The 12,103-nt window shown below is 32.0% G+C and overlaps 1 long non-coding RNA gene across 1 annotated transcript; it reads right to left on the bottom strand.

Annotated features, from left to right (window-relative positions):
* Window positions 1-2,884: 2,884 nt before the first annotated feature.
* LOC134269816 (uncharacterized) lies at window positions 2,885-8,209 on the bottom strand. The gene is made up of 4 exons (XR_009992650.1): window positions 8,144-8,209; window positions 4,710-4,809; window positions 3,994-4,151; window positions 2,885-3,585 (listed from the first exon to the last, which is right to left on the bottom strand). It is a non-coding gene; the product is annotated as an uncharacterized LOC134269816 (long non-coding RNA).
* Between the last annotated feature and the right edge of the window lie 3,894 nt (window positions 8,210-12,103).

The raw sequence follows: 12,103 nt of genomic DNA, 5'->3' as shown, positions 1-12,103 counted from the left end.
AGAGAATTAAAAATACTAGACATCTATTTTTTTGTTTTGGTGACGTCACTTCCGGTTTTGAGATTTCCGCGTTTTAATGATTTTCAGAGGGTCAGTTTGTCCGGCAGTTTTCTCAAAAAGCACTTAACACAGAAGCATGACATTTTCAGTGATGCTAGAGCAACCTTTGGAGAAGTGTATTTGGTATATCACAACCACCGGAAGTACGAAGTGCCGACGCTCGCTATGACCCGAAAATAGCCCTATCGTGAATTTCAAAATTTCTAACACCTTTTCTTTGCTAACTTCTTACCTAGAAATATCTTGATAATACATATAGAACAAAATAAGTGTAGAATTACAAGTTCTTTCAAATGGTGAAAAAAGGGCTGGCCCCTAAAATTAGGGATCTAGAGGGGCCAGAAGTTTTTTCCTGATATCTTTAAAAGTATTGAAAATTATAATACATTAAAGGAGCAAAGTTGTTTAAAATGTCAAGCCTAATCTATTGGGTTCGTCAAAAAATGTCCGTTGACGTCATTTCCGCTCAAACCGGAAGTACTCAGAAAATGCGTATTTTTGCAGTTTTCTGACACGTTTTTGGGTAACATCTGTCACTGGAAGCATAAAACTTAATTTTCCGTCCGTCATCGTAACTTCCGATCAAACCGGAAGTAGCAAAAATGGCTTATTTTTGCATTAATTAACATAAATTTGGAGGCTTTAAACCATTTTGGTCGTCTTTGTTTTTTCTTTTTAAATGAAAGGTACTTCCGGTCAAACAGGACGGAAGACCTACTCGTTGCTTTGCAACGAGCTTTGCTCTAGTTGAAGTTTATTATTCTCACCCATAAACGGGATGCCCATCTGTTCTCCTCCTGTTTCCTTGGTAAGTGTGTAACGGGAATCCCGGCAATAATAAGTTGAAGAATTATTCAAATAGTGTCAAGAATTATGCAAGAAAATCATTATGCAATAGTCCCCGATTTGACCTACTAAATTATTATCTAATATTTTACTTTACAATGTACAGTATTGACCTATAAACTGATTCAAGAGAAACACAAAATATTTATAATTACGTCTAAAAGTATACAACATAAATATTATTTATAATAAGGAATCTACAGATTCCTTAGACAAGCCTAGGATTATTATGCCCTATAAACACTTGCTTGTCTTATTTAATTAAAGCACAAATACTCGGCTGTAGATATCAAAGTAATTAAACACGGCTGTGGATATCAATTGTGTTACAACCTTTGAGGTAAAATTGGAATTTTTAAAGGATAAACGATTTGCATCTGTGTTTAACTTTCTAACACGATTTTTTGATATATTTATAAGCCTCAAACTGTCAAATCTTTAAGCGAATAAACCTAATCTTGGACCTGAAGCTTTTAATTATTTAAAGCAGCTAATATTTCGATGAGGAGTAAGGATGATGGCTTGTTAGAACATTCTCAGGCTCTTTAAGGACCCTCTCTACACCAGTGCAAAGTGTTTTGGTCATTGAAACAAGTATATTGTATAAAGGTGTTAATTATCTATTTGATTTTCATTATATGGTACGAGGCATTTAGCCCCTTGAAAAATAATCAAACACAACACAGTATTCGTGAATATAAATCACTGTTGTTTGCTTACATAGAGAAAATGCATTTTAATAATGTGTTCAGTTAGTGGATCTTGGCCTTTTAAAATGTTTTCCATATTGCGTATTTGCGTTTCCTCTTTAATATTGTGACACCTTGTATAACAACCATTTAAAAAAAACAAAGTAAACTTATTTCTGAGAAAAGAAAATAACCTTGATACAGGCAGGAACCATTCTAAGATTGCTGCTGAAAAACATAAACATCCAAAACGTTTTATTTTAAGGCAAAGAATTTCAAAAAAAGAATGTTTAAGGTGAGATATGTAATTATAGAAAACTGCCCGTTTCGTTACATATTATGGCATGCTATTGTTCTTACGTGTACTCCACTTATAAACTTCTAAACCAGGAAAAGTATTACGTTGATTGTTGTTTTAATAATAGAAAAAAAGCACAGTACTGTTGAACATTTCGAAATACCTGAAACCCGGCCCGTTGCACAGTTTAATTCTTCTGAAAAGCAATCTTCAACCTATGTTCAATTGCTAAAAGACAAAAATACGCAAAAAAAATTGTCACTCAGAATGTTTAATGAAACAATACGAAACAAAAATAACAAAAGCGATAAATATAAAACATAACGTTAAACCTCTGCACAATAAAATTTTGAGCAAGAGAGTCACTTACATCTTCACAATTTACAGCAATAAAGATGACGGAATTCAACATTTTTATCATCTAAATGGCTATCATACTAAAGTGTATTTTTCCTTCAAAGGTAGGAAAGTGTATTTTCATTTCAACAATTTTAGATATTGTCCCTACGTTTTTTATCATTCATAGTTAATTATATACTTTTTGATACAAAAATGATGATACAATAACATGTTTTTTTCTTTAAGAAAAAAAACCCTGATAATAAAAAAAATTTAATTCAATGAATTCGGTTCATTTCGGGAAAAATTAATTTAAATTTTAAACATAGATCGATTAAAACAAAAATATTTTGACATGTCTTAAATGTATATCAGATTCTAATGACGAAATACCTTTCTGATAATATATAGATATAAGAGCCTCTATTACTTTTTAAAGGACAAATCTGTTTGATTTAATTGTCAACGTATTATAAAGAAAAGGATTGTTATTTGAAAGTAAAAAAACAAATAAATATCAAAGTACTCAGAAGTACAGAGAGCCGGGCTCATTTACAGAGTAGAATGAATTTCTTACATGAATCACGTTTATATTTTGATGAAAAAATTATATTCAAACTATCAACATAAATGATAAGACACTGACAGTGAGTTTTTCAATCCTAATACCACGGTCGATTTTGTCAGAATCAGAATTAATCTGGTACCGCAGCTGTATGTAAACAAACAGGTCAGTCTGGTTCCCTCTCCTGCTTTACCTCGTATGTGTAGAGAACTACGATAACACTGGTTATCAAAAATCCTTACGCTAATGAACTATGTTCTTTGACTTAGGACTGAAGTTTTCAAAGTCATTACTACTAATGTTTATTTATATAGATTAAACTTCGTTTTATTTCTGTTGCTTTCTTTAGCGTTTGTATTATCTCAAAAGCGGTTGAGAGTAAGAACTATATTTTTGCACGTAACTTTAAAATGGCGACTATGGGGTCAACTTCCTGCCTTGAACAGGATGACATAAGCCGGCAATTGCTCTTTGAGCAATAATCCCGGCTAAAAATGAAAGAACAGAATATCACATGTCAAAGCCAGACTTTTGTACAATAAAAATGATATTGACGAAGTCTGTCGTCGTTCTATAGACAACACCGGTATATGATTACATTTTGGAATTGCTATCCCGGGCAGATGAGGGTGGTTCGCTGGGGTGGAATGCCGGAGGGGGTTGATACTGCGGGGGTTGGGGAGGGTAGGCAGGGGGCGGGGGTGGGGGAGCGGATGGATGCCCTCCGTAGTTGATTGTCGATGTTGTCACATAAGGTCCGGCTCCATATCCGCCATAAGGGTTGTGATCTGCAGAAAAATGAAATTTATTTTCAGTTTTCAGTCGAAATCAAGGAAATCTCTAAAAATTACTTTCTTTTGCATGCCCTCTCCCGACTGAGGATAAGAATGTGAAGCTATAGCCAGAACGGACATTTTTTTTCTAAATAAAAAAATACCTTCAAGTGTGAAGTTAAAATAGTTATTATTGAATATAAAAAATAATTGTTTTCTGGATGTTAAAAAAGTTTTGAATTGGTCCATTTTGAGTCGGTTGGTACATGTAGATTAAGGGCAAACAAACATTTTTTCTTAAAGATGACCCACTTATAATGCTTCATTTAAATAGATAATCAATTGAATAGACTTCTAGTTATATAATTGAAGCAAAGCATCTCTCCTCTGCATAAGGGGAAAAAATAAGCAAGATTTACTCACATGCATTTGTCTAACTTGCCGAATAACCTGTTGGTTGTACGTTGACTTGCCCGTGGTTTTTCTTTTTACAACAGTGTACAACAACGCATGTTATGATCGTGACGATGATCACCATTCCAACGACTCCCCCAATTACAGCCCCGGCAATTACACCACCACTACCAGAAAAATAGGACACGGTATGGTAAAGTAAGTAAGTAAATATTTTATTATAGTGACATATGTATAGACAACAAGTAAATACAATTTATAAACGTATATACATCACGCCCGGCCCATTGGACCTATATGTCACTTTAAAATATGTACAGGATTACTACAATCATTTAAAGATAGCGTGCAAGATGGACATTATATTAATTTGATTGATATAAATGTTTTGTCTTAGTGAAAAACATAAATTTAAAAACTTGGCAGTTTGTCTCTGATGATTTTTCATTAAAGTGTTTACATTTTCAACTGGAGCTACATTTCTATTTAAATGAACATTATGAAAGAAAGTTTCTCTGATATTTTCATAGATTTTACAATGAAGTAAAAAATGTTTTTCATCCTCTACTGATTCGTCATTACATAGAACACAGTAACGTTCTTGTGGCGGTATAAGTGACTTGGATTTTGATTTAATTTATTTTAAACACGGAGTTCAAAAAATGTGTATCATGTAAAAGGAGAAACTTTATTTCATGATAAATTCTATTAATATATACACTTACCTGGAACCAACGGTGTAGTCATAGTAATAATAGTAACAGTAATATCGGAGCGAGTAACTGCTGTATGTGCAGTAAGACGCTGCACTGATTAGACAAGGAACTGAAAATAAAATGTACCTTTATTATCACACTCTGGAAGATGGGTTTATTTTTCCATTTTTTTTTTATGTATAGTGGAAATATTGCTTGAAAGTTGCTACGACTATAAATGAAAATAATAAATTTCTGATAAAACAACAAAATTCATTGGATTAGGTAATAATGTTTGCTACTAAATGCAATCAATCGTTAGGTCGAATGACGTTTTTCATACGAACTGTAGAGCTAATACTTTCGAATTCATACAGCATTTCCTTTGTTTTTTTTCCCGTTTGTCCGATCATGAAGGAGTACACTGCTATTATGACCGCTCAACAATCTAATTAAAATCAGACTTCTTAGATCCACGCCTTATTCACTCTACGGATCTGAGAAGTCTTATTTTATAATTAGATTGAACCGCTCAACATGGATTAATCATCCAAGTCACCTGATCCCATTTATGATATTTTAGTGGTCTGCGCATGCTCTGCCTCCAATCTGTATTGTACCAGTAGTTTTTATCGGCTGATTTATCATTACTATTTATAATCTTTACAGTCGTTTATTTATCGCTGTTTTGGACAGTAACAGGAGCATTTTTTTTTTCAAATCCAATTTCCAAATATAAACATAGATTGATATTTGAAGGCAGTGTTGAATATTTACAAATGTAACAAACGGGTCTTGACTTCTTTGTTTTAAAAGTTAAAAGAGTGTTTAACTTCAATGGTCTCAATTTCAGACCAAAGCTAGAGAGCTATTAACAACAGATCTGTGGTCGTATTTATGTAGAGGTAGATAGAGTGTATTTATATAGAGAGGGGGTAGAATTTTTCGATATTTGGGTAATTTAGCGACTTATTGATAAAAATTCAGGTGCCTGTGCTACATGTACCAATGACAACATATACGTATGGAGGAAAGTTGAAATCTTGAACTTTATTGAAATAAATAATAATTGACTTGCACTATTTACAGTACTCGTTTTGATTTATATATTTGTCTTTATTGTTTTAAATATAAGCTCGAAAAGTTTAAGGCTTAATTCTGAATTTTAGATGAAATGTTCAACGTTGCTTTGTGTTTTGAGTCTTGGGTATTTAAGAAAGATAACTCTTGCATGTGAACTTTTAATACCGAATATTTTTTAAATTAGAATTTTCATTTCGTTAGAACATTCTTCATTCAATTTAACACAAGTTATTCATTGAAATACATTCCTTGTCTCTTTATACATCATTTTCCAAATTATTCCTGCACAGATAAAGAAAAAAATAACATTTTTTTTTGAGAATTTTTCATTCTAATAAAATATTTTAATATTCGTAAGTATAATAATTTTGTGTACATTTCAAAAGAAGATGTCTATCACCTGACACTGAAATTTCTGTAATTCTGTAAATAATGAACTTGAAATAAAATATTTTACTTATAGTTTACTTACATAGAAAAGTTTCTTAAAAAATCACTAAAAGATATTCATGATACCATTATTTGGATATTTTACATCTACATTATAAGTGGTGCTGTAATGAAATCTAGAATACACTGTGGGTGTAATGAGCCTCCTTAAAATTGATCATGAAAAATTATATATATTTTTTAAATTGTTTTGGAATCAGGTCATATTCAGAGTGTGATTATTGAGAAATCTTAAATGTACCAAAAATAAATCAGAAGTAGTTTTTTTCTTAAAGTGTATTCGCTATCTCAAGTTCTGTAGTATTGAATAACGATGTTGGCCTTTAAACGTCAATAATTGAACAAGAACAATGCCAGTACATTTCAATGATATTCATCGGTGCGTATACTCGGGATATTAATATGTTAACTTCTTTTCCTCTTTGTGGATATCAAAAATACGCAAATTAACAGTATAGTAAGAATTAATATATTTGTAATTGACAAACTGACATCTGACATTAAACAAATCAATTTAATTTTTACAAAGATTATCCACAACAATAGAACTGAAGAGATTTGTTTATCATTATGAACTAAAATTATTTACCTCACAATTTAATGAATATATACTCTAAACGAATTACATTTGGTTGTGTATTCTTTTTAGCGCTTTTGGCGGAAAGAAACATCCGTTAATTCAAGTATAACACCAACTTTCTTGCATATATTTATACGAGGGCTGTTCGGGAATTATTGAGACAATTACGTTTACTCCATTAAGGACGGAGATAATTTAATGAAAATTCATCAACATTTTATAAAGAGCGAATAAAACACTTATGCAAAATTTCGAATTCCTATGACGATAAGAAAAGTTTTAGTGAAATGATAAACATGCATATGCCTATCGACCCGGAGCAGCATCTCTACGTCATTTAACATCACGTCAGCTGGAAAGGGTTTCGCATGTAAAATGATCGGGAAGCGTTTAATATTTTTCCTTCTTTGTAATTACATATAACAGTACAAAAATCAAACAGTCTCTTTTCTTAAATTATTCCTTAAATATGTATGCTTTTGCTACGCGAGTGTAATAATTTCATTCGTGGGAAAAGATGACTTAAAATCATGCAGTGCCGATTTATTCAACGCGGGTCAACGATATTAATACCGTAACGATATTAATACCGTACATAATAACTGATGGTCGCCCAGAGCTTTTGATTTTACTCTGGTTGAATTAATTGGGAAAAAAATGTATACCAATGAAATAACAAACCCTTACTAATTTTTTTCTCGTTGTTATTGTTTTAGCAGGTCGTTGAGTCTGGAACAGAGTTTTACATTGCGCTACACAAAATTTTAGGTATCTTCGCTGCTCCGCCCTTGACTTCAAAATCCATTTTTTCGTTCTTAGCAGATTTCTCTACCGCGCTTTTTTTTTATGATCTCCGTATTCCTGATCAAAATTCTGACAAAGTTGTACAACATGAATTTGAATTAAAGCTGAAAAAATTATACACATAAACAGAATTATTTTCGCTCTTATTATGGGTTCACGAAGAATTAGAACGTTGGTGTTACATATTTTCAATATCTGATTTCGAAACTGCTCCGGGTACCCCTACTGATGACGCATTATATACCATTGTACAGAAAATATTAAATATTTGTGAAATATTTTTTGCTTTTATTAATTCTAAGTGTATGTCTAACTTATATGCAAATTTTCACCGAAAGTTGTTCATTAGAAAGCAAAATATATACAATGTCTCAGTAATTTTCGAACAGCCCTCGTACATGATAGAGAACATTAGGAACTTCGCTAATTTATATCGAAGCTAACGTGTTCAAAAGTCAATTTCCGCCAAATATCGCACACGCTCGATATACTAGTAATACATTTACAGTATACAGTATATAAAAATAGGAAATAGTGTTGAACTCACAAAGACAAAAAACGAAAGAACACAAGGTGATCAAAATGGAAGCCAGGCTTTTGAATATAATCCACCCGAGAGAACCACCAAAGATATTCCTGAGTCTTATTCTCGTGAATTATTCTATCACACGGCAATTTAAACGCAAGTCCATTTCAAAAATTTTAACCATAAGACTTTTTTGGCACCGATACATATTGATTATCTGATATGCGGAATGCGTGCAGACTGGACTAATTCTAAAGTTAGTATTGCCTGTCTTTTTTCTTATCACAAAGAATGTTTGGTGTATCATCTTATCTTATCATGAATGATTAAAACTGATATCTTTAAGGCCCATGTTCGTATCATATGTACACATAAAAAGATAGAACGCAAAACTTCTATCTTTTTTAGCACAATACTAATGCTTCATAAATTGTAAATTGAATAAACAGAAAGGTTGCTTTATGTATGTCATGTAAATTTGTTGCATTTAAATATAAAAAGGCTGTTATTTTCTCACTTTGTGCTTTTGTACGACTCTAGTTAGTGTATTTATTAAGGGGGGCTATATTGAAATAGTAATTTTTAAGTATTCTACCTTTACAATTTGTTTTAAAGATTAAGTAATAGATATTTCAATTTATCAATAATGTTAACGATGATACACAGTAACGTATTTTTACCAGTTGAAATCCTTTTGTTTAGAGCAAAGTTTAGAAATGATTTTGTCTTTATTATTTAAATAAATTCCTTAAGTTCTCACTCATTAAAAACATTAGCGGTTATGTCAAGTTAAAATGGCCGATACACTGAGTACATTTTGATACATAGAATCGTGTTTCCGTTTGCTGTGTGATCTAAATACATGAAATTGCTAGACATGTTGCATAACTCTGCAAACTGTATTGCAAGTTGTTGCAATAAATTTAATCCAGTAAATTTAATGCGATGCTTCATTGTCATTAGTTGTATAAAATCTACATGAGCTGCAATTTCGATGTCGGAAATACTGTATTGAACAATATTCATGACAAAAAAGAACGTTTATAATTTCTGCTGTTCATATTTGCGATAGAAGAACCATTCATAAGCTTTGATTTAAGCAAAATTACATTATAATCGCGTCCTGTACAATATTGATCTCTCATTATAAAGCTAATAAATAGTCAATAATAATAATAATGATAACAATGATAAACTACTAAAAATTTAGGGAATTTTAGCGTTCAATATCTTGGCTTGTTATTGAACGCTGAGTTTGTATTAAGTATATGAGTATGCCCGAAACATTCCGAATAAGAGCGTTCACTATCGAACGCCCCGTTGTAAACAAAAAATGTCGTCTGGTCAACACTTCAAAGGAAAGTTTATAATACGTGGTAGCAGCTTGGAAAAAAGTGTTTATTTTCACACAAAATTGAAATTATTTATTAAATAACTTAATACGTTTTGGTCTCAATTAAACCTTAATAAGCAAATCATAACTCTTGGTAATGGTAGGGTAGTTGAAATAATGCGATATTGAACACTTACAGGACAGATGACTTATTATACCCTCCGCTTGAAAAGTGGAAGGGTATATAGTAATCGTTAATTCCGTCCGTCCGTACGTCCGTCCGTCCGTTCAGCCGTCTGTCCGTCCGTCCGTCTGTTACGCTTTGGGGTACCCATCTCTTATCCGCAACTCCTCTCGTACCACTGAATGAAATTTGATGAAACTTTCACAGAATCTTCATTACATATTGCCATTGTGCACCTCCTATTTTACTTTTTGATCCGACAGATATTTTGGGTTTCCCTTGAACAGCAAAACATGGACTTTGCCATTATAACTATATGGAGGCGGGGGGTTTCATTTAGTGAGCTCATCGCTCACAGTACCTCTAGTTCAAATAGTGGTAATAAATAAGTTCTTATTAATTTGAGTTATTTTATTGAAGTTATTATTTTAAATAAACGGGAGATGTTTTAGCTATATATTTAAGGAGTTATTGAACTAGAGGTACTGTGAGCAATGAGCTCACTAAATGATACCCCCCCACCTTCCATATAAATATAATGGCAGTTTCCATGTTTTGCTCTGGAAAATCCAAGATATATGTCAGACCAAAAAGTAAAATAGGAGGTGCATATTGGCAATATGTAATAAAGATTCTTTCAAAGTTTCATTAAATTTCCTTCAGTGGTATGAGGGGAGTTGCGGATAAGAGATGGGTACCCCAAAGAGGACAGACGGACGGACGGACATACCGATTACTATATACCCTCCCGCTTTTCAAGCAGGGGGTATGATAAAAGATCAAATTAATAAGATATTTATCTTAACAGAGCAGCATATTTTAGCAACAAAATAAAATTCTCAAAAAAGCAGCTCATATTGCTTTAAACTTAGCTAAACCATTCTTATGCTTACCAACAATCAGAGGCGAGATATTGTAAACCAACTTTTATTTACGGCGACTTTATTTCGCGAAATTATGATGATGAACTAGTTTGTGACGACTAATTTTCGCTATAAAGCTGTCATTAAAAGACACAGAGACTTTAGGGATCAGTTCGCGGGAAATAAAAGTTGGTTTACAGTATAATTATATCAAAAAGAGATAAAGAAGAACCATAATCAAGAATTTAAAACTGAAAATCCCCAGTGTAGTGTCTGAAACCCTACAAATCTAGAATCTTTTTACCTATGGAATCGCCAAGGCTTCTGTTTTACCAAATCATGATGAAAAGAAAAGCAAATTAGAAAATTTATTATTGCTAACAATAGTGCTCCTCTCCTAGAGCTGAAATGCTATATCGGAGTTGGATGCAGAAAAGAGAATGCTATTACATTACCTCACCAAATTTCAAAAATTTTGGAAACGACCAATTTGTTTCCATGCCATCCATCTGGAAAATCAAAAGCCAAAGAATTTGAAGAAGAATTTATTTAAAATCAATGTCTACTTTAGGAACATTTTAAAGTTTCGAGTGAGTTATTGGTGTGTGAATCACACAGACTTGTCACGTAGGCATACATGTATTTCATGAAGCGCTAGTACAGTTGAACATTTCAAAATACCTGAAACCCGTTAAACATTTTAATTTTTCAGAAATTGCTAGAAAGACACAAATGCATATTTTTCCCGACAATGAGAGAATGCTGTATTTTATTTTTGTTTGTGATTTAAATTGGTATTAAGAGATGTTTCTTTATTAGCAGAATCAAGGAAACCGTTTGATTGAGAATAAATAGGGATAATACACGAAAGTTTTTGTCACTCAGAATGTTTAATGAAACAATATAAAACAGAAATAACAAAAACAATCAACATAGAACACAACGTGAAACCTCTGCACAAATAAAGTTTTGAGCAAGAGAGTCACTTAAATCTTCACAATTTACATCAATAACGATCACGGAGTGCAACTTTTTTTTTTATCTAAATGGCTATCATAAAAAATTGTATTTTTCCTCCTGAAGTAGGAAAGTGTATTTTAATTTCAACAATTTCAGATATTTTCCCCACATTTTTAGCATTTGGTACATATATAAATTCATAATTAATTATATACTTTTTGAAACAAAGATAATGATACAATAACATGTATTTTCTGTAAAAAAAATCGCTTGATAAGAAAGCTATTCATTTTTTTTCAAATTCAATGAATTCGATTCATTTCGGGAAATTTTAATTTAAGGAGTCTGGGGGTCAACAAATTAACCACCTGATTTAGCTTATTTTTTTTAAATATGGTATCTTAAACTGACTAAGTTGGCAAAGAAAAAATTCATACATCTTAGTTTTAAAATTTGATCAGTTTTGTATTTATTTAAATGGAGCTCTTCTTCTAAAGGAGATCGAAATAGTCTGAAAATGGCTGTAACCCCCAGCCCCTTTAAAGTTAAAACATAGATAGATTAAAACAAAAATATTTTGACATGTCTTAAATGTATATCAGAATCTAATGAAGAAATACCTTTCTCATTATATATAGATA

This window comes from Saccostrea cucullata, unplaced genomic scaffold (assembly GCF_032062105.1).
Source record: "Saccostrea cucullata isolate Sc308-1 unplaced genomic scaffold, CSIRO_AGI_Scuc_v1 ctg1484, whole genome shotgun sequence".
In the NCBI taxonomy this organism is placed as follows: Eukaryota; Metazoa; Mollusca; class Bivalvia; order Ostreida; family Ostreidae; genus Saccostrea; species Saccostrea cuccullata.
The sequence above is the reverse complement of the archived record's forward strand: the minus strand, read 5'-3'. Positions and strand labels throughout refer to the sequence as shown.